This window comes from Carya illinoinensis, chromosome 14 (assembly GCF_018687715.1).
Source record: "Carya illinoinensis cultivar Pawnee chromosome 14, C.illinoinensisPawnee_v1, whole genome shotgun sequence".
In the NCBI taxonomy this organism is placed as follows: domain Eukaryota; kingdom Viridiplantae; phylum Streptophyta; class Magnoliopsida; order Fagales; family Juglandaceae; genus Carya; species Carya illinoinensis.
In genome coordinates this window covers 2,764,792-2,788,911 of record NC_056765.1, presented here as the reverse complement: position 1 = coordinate 2,788,911, position 24,120 = coordinate 2,764,792, and the positions used below count along the sequence as shown (strand labels likewise).

General features: G+C 32.9%; 1 protein-coding gene across 1 annotated transcript in view; it reads right to left on the bottom strand.

Annotated features, from left to right (window-relative positions):
* Window positions 1–24,120, bottom strand: part of LOC122294151 (UPF0481 protein At3g47200-like) — a 97,418-nt gene that overhangs the window by 51,098 nt on the left and 22,200 nt on the right. The window lies entirely within an intron of this gene.

The window sequence follows — 24,120 nt, the reverse complement described above, 5'->3', positions numbered from 1 at the left end:
ATGCTGGGATCCAGCTGGAGCTCCCGCTTTTATATTTTGAGTTTTTTTATTTTTTATTATTTTACATTATTTTTTAAATGTTTTTAAATATTTTAAAAAACAGAAAAAAATTTATAATCTTATTAAAAGATGATTTTTAAATCACTAAATAAAAAAAAACAAAAAAAATTAAGAAAAAGAGAGAACGGATCGAGCTCCCAGCGGCTATCATTTTCCAATTGATTTATAGCAAACCACAGAGTGTATCGATCGATCAAGAACGAGGTTTTCAAGGTGATGTCATTCTAAATAAGTAAAGGAAGCAGTCAAAAAAATAAAATAAAAAAGATCAAATATTTTTTTCAGTAAAAAATAAAAAATAAAAATAACAAAAAAAAATAAATCTATTAATAAATAAATAAATAAAAGAAGTAGAAAAAAAATGACCAAATAGTTAAAAAATGAAAGCAGAAAAAGAAATTACAACATTAGTAAATAAATAAATAAAATATTATACAAAATATTGTAAGTATTTGTGGGTCTTATTATATTAATAATTATAATAAAATCAAATTAATCTCGTTTTATTTTTAAAAATAAATATTTTATTTTAACTTATTTTATTTCAATATATTTTAAAAGGTTTTTACCTCATATTTAAAAACAAATGAGATATAAATGATTGTGTACGACCTCATTGAGTGGTTCATGTTCATTGACGCTGAAAGAGGCCCAAGAGCCAAGACACTTCAATCAGCCTGTGGGCAACTGTAGCAACAAATATTACTATATATTACATAATTTTTATGAGTAATTTTATATATAATTGTATAGTATATAAATATTATGTAATTATTTTTAAAAAATAGAATTTATTATTAAAAAATTAATTTTTTTTATATAAATCTTATATAAATTTATTTTTTTTAAAAAAATTATATAATACTTATACAAACGTAACTACAAATATGATTTCTCTTATTTTATACCCATGGCTCTTGTCTTTCTTACAATTCCTGAAAAGCACTCGTTTGTTTATGGACTCTCTCGGATCACGCCATCACGGTGGATGGTGAGTTCAAATACAACTATCTTCTCGTCATTGCTGCTATCATTGTTTAGAGCTGGGAAAATAAAGATCACATTTAATACGGATCCAGGTTCATACAATTTGCTTTACAGGAGATCAGTATCATCCACACAATGAATGAGGTTTTCAGGGTGATGTCATTCTAACCACATCTCCTTCGCAAATTAAATGAGATTGTGTACGACGTCGATTTGATTTACTGGAGGGTATAAGCCACACAATGTTGATTGTTGGCGATCGATCATGAATGAGATGATTTATATATTTTCATAGGAGAGTATTAAGCCACACAGGCTCAATGTACTGATCGATCATGAATGAGGTTTTGAGGATGATGTCATAATGACGTCCTGATCTTCGCATGCAAATTGATGGTGAAACAAGCCCAAGAATCTTCAACTGTAGCAACAAATATTATAAACATTACTATTACATAACTATTTAATAAACTATTATTTTCTAAACATATTTATTTTTATTTTAAAAAAAAATTCTATATACAATCATTTTTATAAATTTCTTTATGTATTCTAGTGATATAATTAGTTGTATATTAAAAAAAATTAATCCAACCGATCATATCAGTGAAGTGTGCAGGGAGTACACAAAAATGACTGTATGTAACATTACTTTTATTTTTAACATTTAATTTCAAAAAAAATATTATTTTAGTTATAATATGTGCATTTATGGTATCTATTTCTTAAAAGAAGATATACAATTACAACTAATTCTTAATCGTGAAGTGAAGTGGTACAAGGTCTATAAAAATTAAAAATATATAATAAGATATATTGTGTTTATTTATATTAAAAATAATTTTATAATTTAATACATTGCGGCAAACTAATTTATAACATAATATTTTATAATTCTTTTTCACGTCTCAAGTATTTTCTTTTTAATATGATTGACTATTTTTTGAAGCAAAGAATTTAAATTTAATCAATTCAGTATATTATAGTCTCAGATTTTACAAATTGTTTTTGTTTTTTTGGTATAGAAGTGTGAGTGAGGATTTGTTAACCACATGAGAGCATATAAAGTTTGAAGCATTAAAAAAAATTATAAATATGTGCCAAAAAAGATGGACCGTTGGTGTTTGACAACAAAATTGCAGGTTCACTTAGATTCTTCGAAGGGCCTTACCGCAGGCTATAACCAAATTTAGAATTTATTATATCTCATCAAACATAATGATTTGTATTTTTACAATTATTTTATTACTCGAGTTGTGTAAAACCCCGTGAAGAACAATCTAGGAATGAAGGTAATTGTAAAACCGGAAAAGAGTCCCGGTCTTCATATTAGAAAACCATGATACAATTTCAAGCTGGAATAATTTTACTCATCATTTATATATAATATATTTATATTAATTTCTTTTTTTATCTTAACAAATATGTGGTAGAATGATTATAAGTAGAATAACTTAATTAATTTAATAAGAATAATATATATATATATATATATTTATATATATAAAAAGTAAAACCTTTTCAAAATTCTGTTTACCATGTCACACTATAGTTACTACAAGGCCTGGTTTGGATAGATATATGCTTTCATCTCTTCCTATCTAATTTTATTTCATCTCAATATTTAAATACTACAAATATAATTTTTTTTTAATTTTAAATTTTTACTTTTTTCATCTAATCATTACTTAATTATTACAATTTTTTCAAATTTCTAAAAAAAATAATTCAGTTTTTTTAAATAACAAAACAAAAATAATATTAAATTCTAACAATATTTTAACTTTATAATAATTCAGTTTCTTCATTTGCATTATTAACTAACTATTTAATTAGCACAAATAGAAATAAAATGTGTCTAACAATATTAATTTAAAGAATAATAAGAAAATACATTTTATTTATTGATCTCTCTCTATGTTCTCAAATTTGAATAAAAATTTTATTTATTTATCTCTCTCTCCTACATTTTTGGAATCTACTTGAGTCTTTTTCTTTTTGATAAGGCCTCACATCAGAATGGATATCAGAATGGCCTCTCATCCATTCTGATGTAAGGTTGTATCTCACACAACCTTGCTGCATCACATATTTGCAACATTTTTTTTTTTAAGAAAATGAAATAATTAGATTCATGATATATTCGCTTATCTTTTTCGTTGGATTCACACGAATTGCCTCTCATTAATGATATTTATAATTCACCTATATGAGACAACTCGTATGAACCCAATGAAAAAAATCGTATCATTCTCATTTTTGAAAAATTAAAGAATCTGAATTTTTCTTTGTGGCACAAAGATTGAAGAACGTGGTATCATGTAGCATGCTTTTAGAGATAATATCATATTAAGTTGGAAAATAGTTTTTTACACGTGTCACCTGTAGATGATATATTGTGTTTTATACTTGATTGCATTTTTAGGTTGATTTTTTTTAGCCTTTAGTATAAATACTAGTAAATATTTTTATTTAGTACTTCACTCCAGACATTTTGGGCAATTTCGGCTACTCAATGAGATAAAATTTATTTTTATTAGTAACCACAATATCTTAAAAAATATATATAAATATTTTTAAAATTTTAACATATAATAAAACGAATATTACAAACCATATAAAAATAAATATGAGTATAGGTCTAAAATTACAATCTTAACAATAAAATAATAAAAAAGATAAGTATACTGAAAAATATCAATGTTACAACTTAATAATAATAAAATTATAATTTTAAAATAAAATCTAAACGGGTCAAAGTGTCTAATTTCGTGTTAAGCAAATTGACTCGTTAATAAATCGTGTATTAATAAGTCAATTCGTTTTGACCTGAACCCGTTAGAATCAAATTCAATTCCGTTTATTTTATATAGTATTCTTTTACTATACAAAGTGGAAGGACGTTTATATAAATACATATATATATAATTATTTTATAAATTGATATATTTTATTAAAAATATATTATATTTACTTTATACTAGAAAGAATTTTTCAATTTAATACACTACATTAAACTAATTTATAATATAGCCTTTTATAATTCTTTTTCATGTATCAAGTACCATTTCCTTTCTAACATAATTGACTATCTTTTCAATCAAATAATTTAAATTTAATCAATTCTGTATTTTATAGTTACTACAAGAAAAACATGCTTTTACGATCAATTAATAACAACGAAAAGAGTATTAGCAACTAATTTTGGTTGAAAATTCTCTTTTCGTTGCTATTAATTAGTCGTAATTGTCCATTTTTTTTTATAGTGAGTTTCGCATATATTATAATCTTATTTTATTGGAACGAGACTATGAGTTTGGAAGTTTAGAAAGTTGATATGATAGAAGATCAAGAGGATTAGAAGAAGGTGCGGTTCGATGAGCTTTGTAAAGTCTTTAATGTGGTAGAGTGACAAAGTTGTTGCAGCGATATATTTATATTAAACAAAGTATTGTTACAAAGCAAGCTGTGATGGAAGAGGAAAAAACAATGGAAGTCGGCAAATTTAAGCTGAACAATTTATGGGGCTTTAAAAAGGGATCTTGGCATAGTTAGTTCCCAGAGTCCATCTCACGCACTCTCTTTAAGAAATGTGAATAAATATTAAAATTATATAAAAAAAATTATTTTTTTAATATTAATTTTATTTTTTTTAAATGAGTAAATGAAACTTACACATTTTAAAATTATATTTAACATTACTCTTAATTATTTAACAAACTCTTCGGTCTAGAATTGCATACCGTTCACAGAGAATGGCTAATGTTTGACAAATGCATGTTATGTTGTTTTATAGACCATTGCTTAATTTACAGGTAAGCTAGCTTTATAATTTATTAGACCCCCCACAAAGAATATTGAATCATATTTTTACAATTGCTTTAAGAATTCAGGTGGTAGTGCCACTTCGCTAAAAGCATTGTTTATTTTACTTGGATTGAAATTTGATATAAAATAATATGGTTCTAAAAATAAAAATAAGAAAAAACAAATTGTGTATACATCGTCACATCTCGACAAAAAACCGAATGGATGATCATATCCTTATCGTGATGATGCGGTGTTATCCATCCATGATCCACCTTGTCATTTTCTAGCTAGACATGAAGATATCTGAATTTTAGCTGACCACCACACACACACCGTAATGGGATTTCAGAGAGTTATTAACTTATTATGAGCAAATATAGAGTATTATAATTCACTTATATTTTGTTTATAACTTATTAATAAAATAATATTTATTTTAAAATTTAAATTAAAATTAATTTTTTTAAAAATATTATTTTATTTTAAAATTATAAAAAAAATTGTAACTCAATATTTTTTATTTTTATTTTTAATGAAGATTTCATGATAATTTAAAGACAGAAGACATCGGACTCCCTTTGAAGAGACATAAAGTCTAAAACTATGGACGATTCACCGATGCCAACTAGAATCAGACATGGAAATTAAATGCTGACAACAGAGCCGAGGAATTTAATCCACTCTTTCACATAGTCCAGACATGCAGCAATTTAATGCATCGTAGGGGTGAGAACGATGCATGTCACGTGTACATATGCCTCCGCACGTATCATCAATTAATTGACATTGATGAAGTTCATAAGATCAGTACGTCCAATGTGGTCACTCTTTTCCTAGGCCAGGGATTTGTAAATTCTGGGTCCCAAATTATTTCCTCCAAGCTTATATTATTTAAAAACAGAGTCAACAGATTTTTCTCCTTCTAAAATTATTTTTGAATTTTTAGATATTTTCTTAGATTCGAATATATGATATCAGATATTCTCCGTTACTATTAACTCATTGAATAATGTACACCTAATTAGGAAAAAAAACTTCTAGGCATAACAAGCGAAAATGATATTCTTATTTCCGAAATTTGATAATATCAAATTAAATTAAAATATAAATTATTTTAACCACAAACATTTTATTAACAAGTAAAATAATTAAAAATAAATATTTTTTTTATTTAAAATGGAGAGATCCTAGTTTGACGTGGCCGGCATATTAATGTTAATACTATTAATTATTTAACAAACTCTTCGGTCTATTGCATACTGTTTTGGTCAAATAAAACGCAAAATGCATTCACAGAGAATGGCTAATGTTTGATAAATGCATACATGGTTCTGTTGTTTTATAGACCATTGCTTAATTTACAGGTAAGCTAGCTTTATAATATATTGGATGGGCCCCACAAAGAATAGTGAATCATATTTTTACAATTGCTTTAAGAATTTATGTGGCAGTGCCACTTCTCTAAAGGCCGTGTTTGTTTTACTTGGATTTAAATTTGATATAAAATAATATAGTTCTAAAAATAATTGTAAGAAAAAACAAATTTTATATACATCGTCACATCTCGACAAAAAATCGAATGGATGATCATACCCCTATCGTGATGATGCGGTGTTATGCATCCATGATCCACCTTATCATTTTCTAGCAAGACGTGAAGACATCTGTATTTTAGCTCACCACACACCGTAATGGCTTTTGATTCCTGCAGAGAACATAATCAAAAGTCAATATTGCACGTTTATTTAAATGAATAATCAATATTACAATTACCATTTTACTTATTTGTCTTTTTTCACGGAAGTTCTCAAATTCAAATAACTACTTAAACAAATTATTTTCTGGTACTATTTATGAATAGCATATATATTTAATGCTGTGGGGTCTCTCTTTCATTTTCAAATTGTTGCTAGCATTTAATATTGTAAGATATTTAAATGGGAAACGATTCACATAATTTGATTGTATCTATTATGAATAATATTTTGGAGTCTACTGCGAAGCCTTTCTCTCTTCGATAAATGCCTCTTATCGATTATGATATATGCAGATTATATCTCACACAATTACCTTACCACACACCGTAATGGGATTTCAGAGACCATACTCAAAAGTCAATATTGCCCGTTTATTTTATTCAATACGGAGTTTCTGCATCTTAGATCAAATTCTTTTTAAATTTTTATCTAAATTAATTATGGTGTTGATAAAAGAGATGTAGAGAAATAAAATAATTTTTACGGTATTTATTACTGTCGGTAAAAATATTTTGAATATTATTAAATAAATAATCAATATTACAATTGCCATTTTATTTATTTGTCCTTTTCACCGGAAGTTCTCAAATTCAAATAACTATTTAAACAAATCATTTTCTGGTACTATTTATAAATAGCATATATATTTAATGCTGTGGGGGTCTCTCTTTCATTTTCAAATTAAAAAAATAAGATGTTACAGCCTAGTCAAAAAGTTAGCTAGGGAGGATCTTTATAGCTATATTACGTATTTGACTTGGAATTCTTTTATATACGGTGCTTATACGCATTTGTTATATATTTTATTAATGTTGATAAAATAAATTATTTTATATTAAAAAAGATACAGTTAATCACATTAATAGAGTAAAATAAATTATTTTATATTAAAAAATAATACAATTAATCATATTAATAGAATATATAAAAAATATATAAAAATAACTATACATAAAATTTTTATTTGACTAATATCGAATCTATATCGCATGTAGGCTTCAAAAAGATAAAAAATAAAAAATAAACATAAATCACATGTAGCTATCATTTAATATTTTCAGATATTTAAATGAAAAATGATTCACATAATTTGATTGTATCTGTCATAAAACATAATTTAGGAGTCTCGTGTAAGAAAAGGAGGAGAAAATAATATTCGAAGAAATGAGAGAAAAATGTTCTGATCTCATTTGATTGATAGTGAAAGAATATATATACACGCTAGGTACATGACTAACAGCTAAAGGAATAAAGGAATCACCATACAGCTCATCATAACAGAAATGGTAAAAAGGCATAACAGAATAGGAATAGAAGCTTCTAGTCTCCTCAGTCAGGTCCTTCTTCTCGTGTATAATCAGTAGAGGGTAAACGACTTGTAGTAGATGGGCCTTGTGAATAACAACTTGTAGCACTAGTATGCTGCAATACCCCCCCACAAGATGGAGAATAGAAGTTTACTATTCCCATCTTGAGCAAATGAGAGTGAAGAACTGAAGAAGGCAGAGCTTTAGTTAGAAAATCTGCAAGTTGCAGATGTGTAGAAATATGAGAAGTAGAAATTGAACCATCAAGGATTTTGTCTCGAATTGAATGGCAATCTATCTCAATGTGCTTGGTTCTCTCATGAAAAGCGGGATTTGCAGCGATGTGAAGCACGGCTTGGTTATCACAGAAAAGTTGTACAGCTTGAGGGTGATCAACTTGAAGATCAGTAAGGAGAAACCTAAGCCAAGTTAGCTCAGAACATGTTGCTGCCATAGCTCTATATTCAGCTTCAGCTGAAGAGTGTGAAACCACAGTCTGCTTTTTAGATTTCCAAGAAATGAGAGAGTTGCCTAATAGTACACAGTATCCAGTGACAGAGCGACGAGTATCGGGGCAAGAGGCCCAATCTGAGTCGCAATAAGCTGAAAGTTGCAGAGAAGAGGCAGCAGAGAATAGAATACCTTGAGCTGGAGCTGTCTTAATGTACTTGAGCACCTTGTGAGCAGCAGCCAAGTGAGCTGACGTAGGAGTGGCCATGAATTGGCTCAATGTATGGACAACATAACTTATATCCGAGCGAGTAATAGTGAGATATAGCAATCTCCCTACTAACCGACGATAAATGGAAGGATCCTTCAATGTAGAACCAGCTGTTTTGCTTAGTTTTAAGTTCTGGTCCATTGGCACTTTGATAGGTTTGGAACCTAAAGTACCAGAATCAGCAAGGATGTCTAGAGCATATTTGCGTTGACAAATATGAATTCCTTGAGAGCAACGGTCAACCTCAATACCAAGAAAGTAGCGAAGAGAACCAAGGTCTTTAATTTTGAAGTGATCATTCAAGAAGACTTTGAGAGCAGCTATAGAGTCATGGGAGTCACTGGCCACAAGTATGTCATCGACATAGACTAAAAGAGCTGTAAAAGAGTCATTAGTTGTCTTGACAAAAAGACTATAATCTGCCTTGGACTGAGAAAAGCCAAAATCCAATAAATGTGAGGTGAGTTTGGCATACCATTGTCTAGAGGCTTGTTTCAAGCCATAAAGACTCTTTAACAATTTGCAAACCTGATTAGGACCTCCTTTGGAGTAGCCAGGTGGTTTATTCATATAGATTTCCTCTTCTAAGTCACCATGGAGGAAGGCATTATTGACATCAAACTGATGCAAATGCCAACTTCGAATTGCAGCAATGGATAAGAGGCATCTTACGGTCACCATTTTGGCTACTGGTGAGAAAGTGTCAGTGTAATCAATGTCTTCTTGTTGAGTGTAGCCCTTTGCAACCAAACGCACCTTTAATCTTTCCACACTGCCATCTGAGTTGTGTTTCACTTTATACACATATTTACAATCAATAGGTACTTTTCCATGAGGTAAATCTGTGAGGACCCAAGTATTATTCTGTTCTAAGGCATGTAATTCAGCATCCATGGCTGTGCACCAGTCAGGATTTTTCACTGCTTGATTGTAGCAAGTAGGCTCAAAAACAGTAGAAATAGATGAAGAAAAGGCTTGAAAAGAGGGGGAAAATTTATCATAATTCAAGTAATCTTGTAATGGAAAAGAACAAGTAGAGGAAAGAGGAGATACCTGAACCTTGAACTGAGAAATGGGAGTCAAAGCAGCCTGCTGGCAATGAAAGTCTTTAAGGTAGTGAGGGGCTGTTCGAGTTCTGGTTGACCTGCGAAGTATAGGTTCTTTGGAAGAAGATGGAGGTGCAGGAGGTGAAGAAATTATACTGTCAGAATGTGGTGCATCAGGTATAGTGGCGGAAGGTGATGGAGTGTTATTAGAAGGACAAGAATTAGAAGGAAATGAAGGAGGTGTGGGAGGAGAATAATCAAGGAAATCAGGTAGAGGAGGATTAAAAATAGGAGAGGGAGTAGCTTCTGTATGATGTGGTTTAAGATTAGTGAATTGAGGAGAAAGGAAAGGAAAGGTTTGTTCATGGAAAATAACATTTCTAGAAACAAAGGTGGTATGTGTTTCAAGATCCAAGAGCTTGTAGCCCTTAACTCCAAAAGGGTAACCCAGAAAAATACACTGCCTGCCTCTTGGATCAAATTTCTTGCGACCATGAGAGATTGTTGTTGCAAAGCAGAGGCATCCAAAAATTCTAAGGTGAGTGTATGTGGGTTTGGTGGAAAACAAAGCTTCATAGGGTGATTTATTGTTAAGTAAAGGAGTAGGGGTTCGGTTAATGAGATATACTGCTGTGAGGATGCAATCATTCCAAAAATGTAAAGGCAAACCAGATTGGAATCGTAGGGCTCTAGCCACATTTAGGATGTGTTGGTGTTTTCTCTCAACTACTCCATTTTGTTGAGGGGTTTCCACACAAGATCTTTGATGAATGATGCCCTTTTGGTTAAAAAAGTCTGTCATTTGGAATTCAACCCCATTGTCACTTCGAAGCACTTTAATTTTAGTGTCAAATTGTGTTTCTATCATATTATAGAAGGACTCAAGGCATTTTCTTGTTTCAGACTTGGTATGGAGCAAGTAAACCCAAGTGGTGCGTGAGAAATCCTCAACAATGGTTAAGAAAAACCTACTTCCATCATAGGCAGGTACAGAACATGGCCCCCAAAGGTCACAATGGATCATATCAAATATAGAATGAGTCTTGTGATAACTAATAGGAAAAGAAAGTTTGTGTTGCTTAGCCATAGGACAAACATAACAAGGAGTAACTCTACTCGAACTGTAGGTGCTTTTTACATCAGGATCATCAATTAAATCAAGTCTAGAATTAGAAATGTGACCAAGGCGACAATGCCAAATGTCAGAAGAGTTGCTATTGTTCATGGCAGAAGCAGATATGGATGAAAAAGTAGCTGATATAGATGATAAAGCTGCTGCAAGGGCAGTTGGAGGAACAATTTCTGGCAAAAGATGATAGAGGCTGCCTTTGACTTCACCCATCCCAATCGTGGTCCAGGTGGAAAGGTCCTGAATGAAGCAATGATTAGACAAGAAAAACAAACAAGAAGTGAGTGATTCTGTGAGTCTTTTAACAGAAATCAAATTAAATGAGAATGATGGTACACACAAGGCATTCTTAAGAAGAATATTCTTGGTGACCTGAACATCACCCAAGTGTGTGACAGGAATGGAAGTACCATTAGGCAATTTGACTGAATAAGAAACCTCTGAAATAATAGAGGAAAAATAAGAAGTGCTACAGATCATGTGATCTGTGGCACCCGAATCTATTATCCAAGGAATTTTAGAAGGATGTAGAGGTTTGTAATTAAAAACAGAGAGGCAGAGAGGTATACCAGAAATCTTTGAAGCTTTAGGTTCAGTTGAAATAGGTCGATGAACAACCTGTGCATGATTTGCAGAAGGACAAGCAGTTGAAAATTCCTTATGCTGAAGCAAGTTCATGATCTGCTGATATTGCTCCTTAGTGAAACTTACTTTATCCTCACAAATTTCCTCCAGATTAGTATCAATTGATAAGCTGGTTTGGTTAACAGATGGTCCAAAATTCTTTCCCTTATATAACTTGTGCCCTGGAGGGTAACCATGCAACTTATAACATTTGTCAATCAAATGACCAGTTTGATTGCAGTGGGTGCAAATGGGAGCTTGTGCATTTCCTATCTTGAAACAATTGTCAAGAGTATGACCCTGTATACGACAATGAGTACAGTATGGTCTATCTTTCCTCCCATTCACAACAGTTTTTATATTGGGTTTGAAAGAGGAATAAGAAGTGTTGGTGACCAAGGCCATAGTGTCAGGGTTTGGAGAGGTTGAAATAATTTGGTGATGCTGTTCTTGTTGTTGAATAAGGGAAAAAACTTTGTTGACAGGGGGAATAGGGTCAAGAAGCATGATCTGATCCCTAGCATTGGTATACCTATCATTTAGTCCCATAAGAAACTGAATGACATTATCTCTTTGACATCTTTCATTTAGAACAGTCAATTTTCCACATGCACAAGTAGGTATAGGATCATAAATAGCAAGTTCATCCCATAGAGTTTTAAGTTTACCATAGTAAACACTCACTGGATCATTTTCTTGTCTCAAGTTGGTCAGGTTCCTTTTCAATTGAAAGATGCGGGGTCCATTCTGCTGAGTGAAGCGGTCCCTGAGTTCATTCCATACATCCTGTGCATCATCAACAAAGGCAATACTTGACTTCACAGCAGGACTGATGGAGTTCTGGATCCAGCATACAATCATATCATTGCACCTTTCCCAAGCGTCAAATAAAGGATCTGCAGGGCCAGTAGGTTTGGCAATATTCCCATTGATGAAGCCGAGCTTGTTTCTTGCTCTAAGGGCTCGACGCATAGCTCGTGACCATGTTGTATAATTGTCAGTGGTGAGAAGATCAGTAACAAGGGTTACAGTGGTATTATCTCCATGATCAACACGGTAAGGATTGTTTGGGTTAGAGAAATTGAGGAAGGGGGAAGTGGGATTTGTATCTTGAGTGACCTCATGCTCAGTGTTGATCGATTGTTCTTCCATAGTGAAGGAAAATACAAAATCAGAGGATCAACCTGGCTCTGATACCATGTAAGAAAAGGAGGAGAAAATAATATTCGAAGAAATGAGAGAAAAATGTTCTGATCTCATTTGATTGATAGTGAAAGAATATATATACACGCTAGGTACATGACTAACAGCTAAAGGAATAAAGGAATCACTATACAGCTCATCATAACAGAAATGGTAAAAAGGCATAATAGAATAGGAATAGAAGCTTCTAGTCTCCTCAGTCAGGTCCTTCTTCTCGTGTATAATCAGTAGAGGGTAAACGACTTGTAGTAGATGGGCCTTGTGAATAACAACTTGTAGCACTAGTATGCTGCAATATCTCGTGCGAGTCTTTTTCTCTTTGATAAAGGTTGCATATCGATTTTGGTGTAGTTTATAGCTCATACAATTATTTTAGCAAATTAGATATTTGCAACATTTCCTTTTAATAATAAAAAAATAATAATAAGAGTTATGATATAATGACAGGCCTCTTTTGTTGGATTCACACGGATTATCTCACATCAACAATATTTATAATTCACGTATCAAATTGTTCGAGATAACTCGTATGAATCTAACAAAAAGAATAAATGTCTTTCTCATGTTTGAAAATTTAAAGAATCTAGATTTTCTTTTCACATGAGAAAGACAATGATTTTTTTTCATTGGATTGGATTATTTTTTTATTTCACTCCATAAAAATTTGAAGAACATGGCATGATGCTCATAAGGCAGGTTTTGTGAATGAATATGATTTATAAGATAAGTTTGTATACTCCACATAATTTGGCTGTTGGGGGGCTCAATGTATTGATCGTGAACGAGGGTTTTAAGGTGATGTCATGAATGGGGGCCTTATGATAATTTACATATCATAGATTCATAAGGCCTGGTTTGATAGCAAGCCTTCATCTCATTTCAATATTAAAACAGCACAAATATAAATATTTGTTTAATTCTAAATTTTCAACATTTTTGTCTAATCATTATCTAACCATTACAAATTTATTAGATTTCTAAATAAAGTACAAAAAATAATTCAATTTTTTCAAATGTTAAAATAAGAAATTATATTCTAATAATATTTTAATTTTATAATATTTTTATTCATATTTTTCTCACTCATTTCTTAAAGTCCCATAAAATATATTAACTCAAGTATTTCTTTACTATTGACAATTTATTTCACTGCTGCTTACATATTATCTCATATCTCACTATGCAAATGAGTTCTAATTGTCTATTATTGATGGTGAAACAAGCAAATAAAGGCAAGTGATAAAAAGAGGAAACGAAAAACAGAGTAACTATGGGGATTGCAAATATTACAAAACATATGAGCATGGACTTCTGTTTATGGTCTCTTTGGGATCACGCCATCACGATGGCTGGTGAGTTCAAATACAACTATCTCTATGTCATTTTGTTGCTATCATTTTCTATTATTGGGATAATAAAGACATTTATCGTATTTAGTATGGACTTTCGCCTGCCAATCAAGTTTCTTTCAAGTTTTTATATAATTTAGGATATTAAATTAAAGAGTGATAGATATATAAGATTTATCTCACAATATTAATTTTTGCTATTATCCGTAAATTTTTTTTCTTATAACATTAAATGAATAATAAAAAAATACATTTTATTTATTTATCTCTCTCTATGTTCTCAAATTCGTATAACAATTTTATTTATTTATCTCTCTCCCCTACATTTTTGGAATCTAGTCTTTTACTCTTTGATAAAGGCCTTTTATCGATACTGATGTAAGATTATACATATCTCACATAACCTTGCTACCTCATATATTTGCAACATTCCCTTTTTATAAAAATGAAATAATTAGAGTCATGATACATTCGCTTATCTTGTTCGTTGGATTCTCACAAATTGTCTCGCATTAAGGATATTAATAATTCACTTATCAGTTTATACTAGACAGCTCGTATGAATTCAATGAAAAAAACAGTATAATTCTCATTTTTCAAAAATTAAAGAATCTGAATTTTTCTTTGTCACACAGTATTGAAGATTGAAGATTGAAGAATGTGAATGATCTTGATTTAAAAGATAGTATACTCACAATTTCAAATGTTTTGATGAATTTGGTTTTCAGGGTGATGTCATATGTCCACTACACAAATTAAGATTATATAGGAATATTGAGCTGTGTTGAATTAAGATAAAAGTTAAAAATTAAATAAAATATTATTATAATATTATTTTTTAATATTATTATTATTTTAAAATTTAAAAAAATTAAATTATTTTTTATATTTTATATTATAATTTAAAAAAATTATAACAAGTAGATGAGATAAATTAAAATAATTTGGAATGCAAGCCGTCCTGTTGAGACTGGTGGTAATGTCATTAATAGTGAAACAAGCCGAAGACTGTACGTCGTTCAATCATTCAATACGGCTGTGTGCAACAAATGTAAATATTACTATTACATTACTTTGATATAACTATTTAATAAAATATTAGTCTTTTAAACATAATGTCAGGATAATTATTAAATATTTTTATCAAATGTGTCCATTAATATAAATAAATATTTTTTTAATAATTTTTTAAACATATATACTTAACTATTAAGAGACAAGTAAAAGAAATATAAATTTATTAATAATCACTTTTTTAATTATTAAAAAAATATATATGAGTGGATATATTTAATGGACATATTTGATAGACATACTATCATTTTTCATTTTCATAACATTTTTAATTTTATTTTAAAAATTTAAATTCAAAAAATATTATTTTACAGTAAAATTGTACAATAACTTTGAATTAGTTTTAGAAAAATTCTAAACATAAGCCTCTACACCACACACCATCCATTTTTTTAAATTTTTTTTATTTTTTTCTTTTATCAAATGTTTAGTATATGAATAATAAATAGAAAAATTGAATTAGTTTAAAAAGAATAAATCTAAAAAAAATTTAAAAAAATAAAAAATATGTGGTGTGTGGTGTATAAGGCTTATGAGTAGCAATGCTCTTAGTTTTAATTGCAATATCTCCTTTGAACAAATGATTGTTAATCTAGAATCAAGGATGGCAAATCTTGTTATCGGGTCGTGTCAAATTATTAATATTCGATTATATAAGTCAATTCGAATTCGACCTAATAAACTAAACATGTCAAACTTTTAAATTCTAATATAGCTCACTAGATAACGGGTTGTGCCGTGTCATTTGTTTTGACCTGTTTAATAATTTATTAGAAATAAATTAATACAAATATTTTTTAATTTCAGATTTTTAACTTTTTTAACTAATCATTATCTAATTATTACAATTCTCTCAAATTTTTAAATAAAACGTAAAAAATAATTCAGTTTTTTAAAATTGTAAAATAAAAATAATATTAAATTATAATAATATTTTAAATTTATAATATTTTTATTCAATATTTTTTCTCTCTTTTTTTAAAATATCATAAAATATTTTAATACAAATTATTTCTAACTTATTTTATCGCAACTCAAATATCTTATTATTTTTAAGTGTCGCTGGTAAATACCTCTCTCTCGTAAGCATGGGCTGTTTCTGTTAAAACAGTTCATTCAACAATTAATTGCTTGTTAAAAAATAGTTAAAACTAAGTAGAAGGTGCAGTTCAATGAGTTTGGTAGGGTCTTTAAAGTGGGAAAATGACAGATCAGCTGTTCCAGTGATTTATATTAAATAGAGTATCATTACAAGGCAAGTGATAAAAGACGAAACGAAAAACAGAGCGTAACTACTACAGTCCTTCTTATAAAAAAAAAAATTACCAAATTAACTAATAAGTACCGTACAGTCCCTTATTTTAAAAAAAGTGAATCTATTATATAAAAAAATATTATAAAAAAAAATTATTATATGTGTATAAGATTTCTGTTATAAAATATATGTGCATGGATTTTTGTTTAGGGTCTCTCTTGGATCACGCCGGCCATCACGGTTGATTGTGAGTTCAAATACAAGTGTCTTCGTGTCATTTGCTCCTATCATTCTCTACGGTTGGGAAAATAAAGATTATATTTAGAAAAATGCTGTGTACAACCGAGCCGCGTCCTCGCCGCGGCCTCGTGTCCGACGTGGCAAATTAGCCCCACGACGTCGTTTTAGTTTGTAATTAATTTTCTTGGCCTCCGGTCCTTGTCTCGCCCCCCATTCGTCCGGATTCTTCATCTCTCTATTTTCTCCCCAATTCTTCATCTTCCTCTTCTCTCTATTATTTCTCCTCAATTCTTCATCTTCCCCCACTGGTTCATCTTCTTCTTCTCGTCCCACGATTCATCACAGCTTCGTCTTCTCCGTGAAACCGAGCCATCTTCTCTTCGTCTTCCTCTTCTCTCTATTTTCTCCCCGATTCTTCATCTTCCTCCACTGGTTCATCTTCTTCTTCTTCTCGCCCCATGCCCCACGATTTATCACAGCTTCGTCTTCTCCGTGAAATCGAGCCATCTTCTCTTCGTCTTCCTCTTCTCTCTATTTTCTCCCCGATTCTTCATCTTCCTCCACTGGTTCATCTTCTTCTTCTCCCCCCACGATTCATCACAGCTTCGTCTTCTCCGTGAAACCGAGCCATCTTCTCTTCGACTTCTGTGTTTGTCTTCTCCATGAAGCCACTCACACAGATCGGCGACGTCTCTCTGAAATCCCCTTCCCACGAAGCCCCTAAACCCTAACCCTAACCCTAACCACTCAAACTCAAACCCGAACCCTAACCCTAAACACTCTAATCCGAACCCTAACCCTAAACACTCTAACCCGAACCCGAATCCTATACCTAACCCTAACCACTCAAACCCTAACCCTTCCTAAGTTCATATCTATTAAACACACGACGACACCCTCACTTACATCATAGATAATTTTGTGCTGCGTGTATTTCTTGGATTGGTCTTGGTTGTGAGTCATCTTTTTAATCTGAATCTCTTACATTTTATTATGCTTTGAGTAAATGGTATTGGAAGTATGTTGGATAATTTTACAGCTTGATGATGATGTTGTGGTAATGGGGTACACGGTTTGATTTTAATGTTTGGCATGCATTGGAAATTTGCTTTGACTCAATGCTATAGTGTAGTGTTTTGATGTTTACAGAAATTACCATTTTTAGATTTATGGCATATGATGATTACATACAATGTATTTTTATGTCAAAACAAGTGTTAGAACCGAGACATTGGTATACTCTGATTGTTGGATTAAGTTGTCCTGTTAGCTTTAGAAACATGAGTCATGGTTTAATTTTTTTAATTCAAACTTTGTTCATAAAGTTTAAATGTTTGCTTTGAGTCCTGTTTATTGGAAGTATGTTGGATAATTTTACAGCTTGATGATGATGTTGTGGTAATGGGGTACACGGTTTGATTTTAATGTTTGGCATGCATTGGAAGTTTGCTTTGACTCAATGCTATAGTGTAGTGTTTTGATGTTTACAGAAATTACCATTTTTAGATTTATGGCATATGATGATTACATACAATGTATTTTTATGTCAAAACAAGTGTTAGAACCGAGACATTGGTATACTCTGATTGTTTGATTAAGTTGTCCTGTTAGCTTTAGAAACATGAGTCATGGTTTAATTTTTTTAATTCAAACTTTGTTCATAAAGTTTAAATGTTTGCTTTGAGTCATGTTTATTGGAAGTATGTTGGATAATTTTACAGCTTGATGATGATGTTGTGGTAATGGGGTACACGGTTTGATTTTAATGTTTGGCATGCATTGGAGGTTTGCTTTGACTCAATGCTATAGTGTAGTGTTTTGATGTTTACAGAAATTACCATTTTTAGATTTATGGCATATGATGATTACATACAATGTATTTTTATGTCAAAACAAGTGTTAGAACCGAGACATCACAAGACTCCTTTGAGGGAATTCAATAGAATGAATTAGCACTTGTTTTTCCCTACCATATTTAGAACCTGTTTCAGTTTTGTTCATATCCAGTTATTAGATTTGGGAACTGCTTACTTGCACATTTGTGTATGCATTTTCGTCCAGATGTCATCATCATCATCATCAATGACTTCTGCATCCTTTGCTAAACCTACAAAGGAGGGTCCAGAATTTTGCTTCTGTGAGCTTGAAGCGGTAGTGCGATACTCAAAAACTGAGCGAAATCCAGGACGACCCTTCTTAGGTTGTCCAAAGTATAACACAAAGGTAACTACATAATATTGGTAGGCTAAGTTCCATAACCATTATTTAGTGTTAGTGACAGCTAACACTCTTTTTAACCACGCGTTGACCAGGGCTTACCATGTTGCAAATTTTTCAAGTGGGCAGATAGTAATGACGATTGCGAACACCACTGCCAACATCAATTTCGAGAAATATACGCAGAACTTTTAAAGAAGGAGAAAGAACTCGAGAAGAAGGAGAAAGAGCTTGAGTTGAGAGAGATTTCCATAAGGCGTTCACGTGCACTACTCCGGCTTTATTGGGCTTTTGTGGTTGTTGTCTATTGTTATTATGTAGTATTTAACTGATTATTCCAATGCAAGAATATGTAATGTTCAGAAACTCTTGCTTATTTTCTATGTCTAAGTTGTAATGTACATCCAACATTAACCTGCAGTAGCTGTATGTTCAGAAGTAGTATTAGTTCTGAAGTCTGAGTCTGCTAGATCTGTATGATTGACCTTTGTATTTACCTCAGAAGTTATCAGCATATTTCTCCCCAATTCTGAGTCGATTAAACTCTCTTCTTGCTGAATGTATGTTCAGCCTGTTAACTTGCAGTATGTTCTGTTCAGAAGATTAACTTGCATATGCTAGGTTCACATTTAGTTTGTGTATTGCGTGAGATCTCACTCAGTCCAGCAACTAGGTTCTGGACATATGGCATTGAATCCTTAACAAACACCTGGTAGTTACCTAACTATAGACCAACGTGGGCCATCACTCTGTACTTAACCCAATCACACAACCTGCTAATTGTCAACAAACCTGTTATCAATCCCATAATGCAAAACTACATATCTAACACTGCTGCCCGTTGTCCTATCTATCATGCAACTCTCCTGCAGCGTGATTGTTTATTCATACGTGCAATTCTTTTAAAAATTTGCTGCATTTAGTGACTTCCAATTTCTTTTAAAACCACAAACAATTGCAAACAAACTATCTATCCCCTTTCTCATATATTAGATAAATTTAGACTGACACCCACAAGGAATCTATAGCCACTGCAGGTCAAGCATCAAGTTTCGCATTTTTGTATCATCTATCTTTCTCATGAGATGCATATTATTCTAAAACTGATTGAGAAAATTATAAAATTATATATGGTTATTATTCTACAAGCTGTGAGGCATGGAGTAGATTTCCTTGCCATTTTAATTAGCAGTTCTTCTACATACCATTTTAGTTTAAATTAGTTCTTAAAATTAAACTGAATATTGATTAACAACATGCACATTTCATCCTCAATCGACATCAAAAATGTTCTTTAAGTTACAACGTCAAGCACATTTTTGTTCCTCTGCAAGACACATAGCCTATGTTTAAGAAATTTTCACTGCATTTCACCTCTCTGTATTTTCACATGTTCCTCCTCTTACGGAAATTTCAGTCACATTGCATAGTACTAATTTATAACATTTTAACAGATCTAAGTACTGGATCTAGCTATCCATAATATACCTTACAAGCCGACAGTACTTCACTAATGTTCGTCTGCCCCTGCGTTGTACAAGCCTAAAAATGCCACTTTTTCCCTCCTACTACTGGAACAACTGGTTTTTACCAAGAACATAGAGAGAAAAAAAATCGATTACGTTATTGCACTAATGTACAATGGAGAAAATGAACAGCCGACGGTACTCACACAGATGTACATGGTGCTTCAGTTATTTACCTCGTCTCGCCGGAGCTTAACGTTCGACTGGTGTATCACGTTTGGCTGGATCGGTTCCGTGACTTTCCATTCTCAGTGCAAGTAATCAACAGCCTCGTCTTCGACTCAGAGCTCTGGGAACAACGACGGCGACCGCCACTCACATAGATCGGCTACAACATTAAACGACAACAACCCACGATTTCCGTTCAGGCCAAATGGGTTCAGACCAAACTAGGAAGCGGCTCACGGCTCACGAACGACGGCGACCGCCACTCACACAGATCGGCGACAACCCACGACGGCAAGCCCCACGATTTCCATTCAGCCCAAATTTGTTCAGACCAAACAAGGAAGCGGCTCACGAAGGTTGTTTTTGTTTTCGGAAGAAACAGGTTTCCGTTTTACGTTTCCTGTGACGCCCCCAAATCCCCACGTCCGAACACGGGAAAATCGAGACGTCCGGATGGTGACAACCCGGGTCACCATCCTATCGACGGGTGCCGAGTGTGTGCGAGGCAACATATGTGTACAAAGAAACACGCAGCGGATAACGAAAGCCATAACTAAGTACTAGAATTTTTCTTACGTAATACAAGCTGTTTAAAACGTACATAGATAAAATATTACAAAACACAAATACAGTTTTAAAACCATAAAGAAAAGCATAACATCAGCAACCCGGCGGAGCCGCATCCTCGGGCTCAGCCTCCTCCTCCTCATCCTCATCTCCTGCACCAAAAGCTACGGAACCATAAATGGTACCGCAGGTAAGTAAAACCCAAACACTACCAGATAATAATACATATAGAACTCAAACAATATGCATGAACCATGCCCAATGCACAAAACCCAAAGACACAGTTTTCCACACACGCCAAAAACCCGTTTGGCCCAAAAACACACAACCTTTCTAACTAACACGCCAAAAGTCACATTTGGCCCAATATCTCGCCAAAAGTCCATTTGGCCCAATACCACGCCAAAAGTCCCATTTGGCCTCTCAAACCATTATCCAATTTTAACCTCGTGCACCATGACCTCCCCTGGGGGTCATCCGCACACCCTGGCTCCAGTGCCACACCGCAGAGTACCACCGCGCGTGTGACACCTAACAAGCGATGCCCAGTTCTGCGCCCCACGCGTGCGTAGCCAAGCATCCTCTAGCCCTCACCAGCGAAGGGCCACAGAGTCGGTGCGTAGGGCGATGCCCGGTTCCGCGCCCGACGCGTTCGTAGCCAAGCAACCCCTAGTCCCGCTCTCGTCGTCTAGCGACAACTCAGGGGACATCACTCAGTTTATTCCGCTCCCGAGTGACCAGAGGAGCTCCACCGAGATAATAACCCATCCCGGCTTGGGCTCGTGATACACACGCACCTGTAAAACCACTCACGCCAATACACAGGCTTTTCACACAATTCCACAAACACACGTGCATGCACCATGCAATGCCATAACAATGCATAATAAAATGATCAAACAACATAAATCAATTAAATAGACAACTCCGTCCTCCATCCATCCGACCCCCGAAACTCCTCGGACTCAGTCCGGAATCAACAACCAACAACAATAAATAAATTGTATGAGCGATATATATTTAAATCTGAAAATAGGGTTTGGAAAATACTTACAGCGCTATATGGCAATTTTAGAAAACAAGCGGCGTTGCAAACGGCGGAAAAACAGCAACGTCACAGTGAAAATTCACTGTGGCCGTGGGTCTGAAAAACCCACTTTTGAACGGGGACAAACTAGGACACGAAATTGATAGGGTATGGTCTAGGGATGGTTGTGAAGCTATTGGAAGTGATGAACGGCCGTGGGTGGCGGCGGAGTCGCCGGAAAATGGCCGAAAAACCCAAATCGGAAACTAAGCTCGTAGGAGCTGTTTCGGTGGTCGTTGGAGGCCGGAAATGGGTGGGTTAGGACGGCAAAGAGTCGGTGATGAAGTGGTGAAGAAGTGGTGGCCGGAGGTGGAGCGACGGCGGCTGATCGGAGCAAAATCCGTGCGCTCTTCTTGGAGCTTTTCCGGCCAAACGGCCGGCCGGTTGGGGGTGGGCTTTGGAGGGGTGGTGCGCCGGAGGGAGGGGAAGAGAATGAGACCGGTGGTGGGCCAAACGGTGGCCGGACGGCGGCGGTCTAGGCTGTTGAAGGGACGTCCGGCGTGAGGGAGAGGGAAGAGAGAGAGAGCTCGGGGGGGGTTCGGACGCGGGGGAGAGGAAAGAAAAAAAGAAAAAGAAGAAAAAAGAAAAAGAAAGGAAAAAAGAAAAGAAGGGAAAAAGAAAAAGGAAAAAGAGAAAAAAAAAAAGAAAAGATGTAAAAAAAAGAAATGAGGTTCAATCCTCCCTCTGAAAAACAAAACAAACCGCCGAAAAGGGATTAAAAATCACAAAACATCTAAAAGAAATAAAACACAACCTCAAATAAATTAAAAACCAATTTTAAAACGCAAATAAATTAAAATAAATAACTGATATATTAATTAAAATAAAAACAATTATTTAAGCGAAAATACACTTAAAAGCGGGTCATCATATTTCCCCTTTTTTTTTTTAAATTAATTAACTCGACTGACGTGGCATGCCACGTCAGGCGAGGCCGCTGCGGGGGCGCAACCCCGATGGTATGTAGAAGAACTGTTATATTTAATCCACATAATTTGATTTAGAGGAAAGTATAATCCACACAATTTGATTGTTGGAGGGATCACTCAATGTATTGAGTGAGGTTTACAACTTTACAGGGTGATGCCATTCTAACGACGTCTTCTTCGCAAATTAAATGAAATTGTGCATGTACGACCTCATTGAGTAGTACTTGTCCATTGATGGCGAAACAAGGCTCAAGCTCAAGTCTATTCAGCCAGCCTGTGTGCATGCAACTGTTGCAGCAAATATTATAACTCCTCATTTAATACGGAGGGTCATGACCTGTTATAAGTTGTTTGCAAATTTTTAACTAATTAAATTTAAGGCGATAATAAAAAAAGAAATAGATAAATAAAATAGTTTTTAGAATATTTATTATTATCAGTAAAAATATTTTGAACACTATTAAATGAATAATCAGTATTATAAGAGTCATTTTATTTATTTATCTCTTACTTGAAGATCTCACAACGTTGTGTAGTGTCTTTTTCATTTTCAAATTAAAAGAAGTTATGCCTGGCAACAAAAATTAAAAGAAAAATGATAGTATAAAAATCTTTAATGTGAATTTATATATATTTTTAATAGTTAAAGATGTTTAAAAAATACTTAAAGAGAGAAAAAAAAAAAAAAAAAAAAAACTCATTGTATTGATATGCATATTTGGTTGACAAATTCGTTTGTCACCCTAGTATTCTCCAAATTATAAATATTACTAATACACACATTTTCTTCAATTATTTAATTAAATATCTCTTTTTTAAACATATTTATTTTTATTTTTAATTTGATACATTTAAATTCAAAAACTATAATTTTACTGTAAAATTGTAAAATAATAATAAATTAATTGTACGTATTACATCCACATCCTTTTAACATATTATTGTTAGAAATCACTCCCCAAATAATGGTCCTCGTACTTTACGGGCTTCTTAGATCTTGTTTGGATACCATAATCATATCACCTTATCATTATAATTTTTTTAAAATTTTAAACAGAATATAA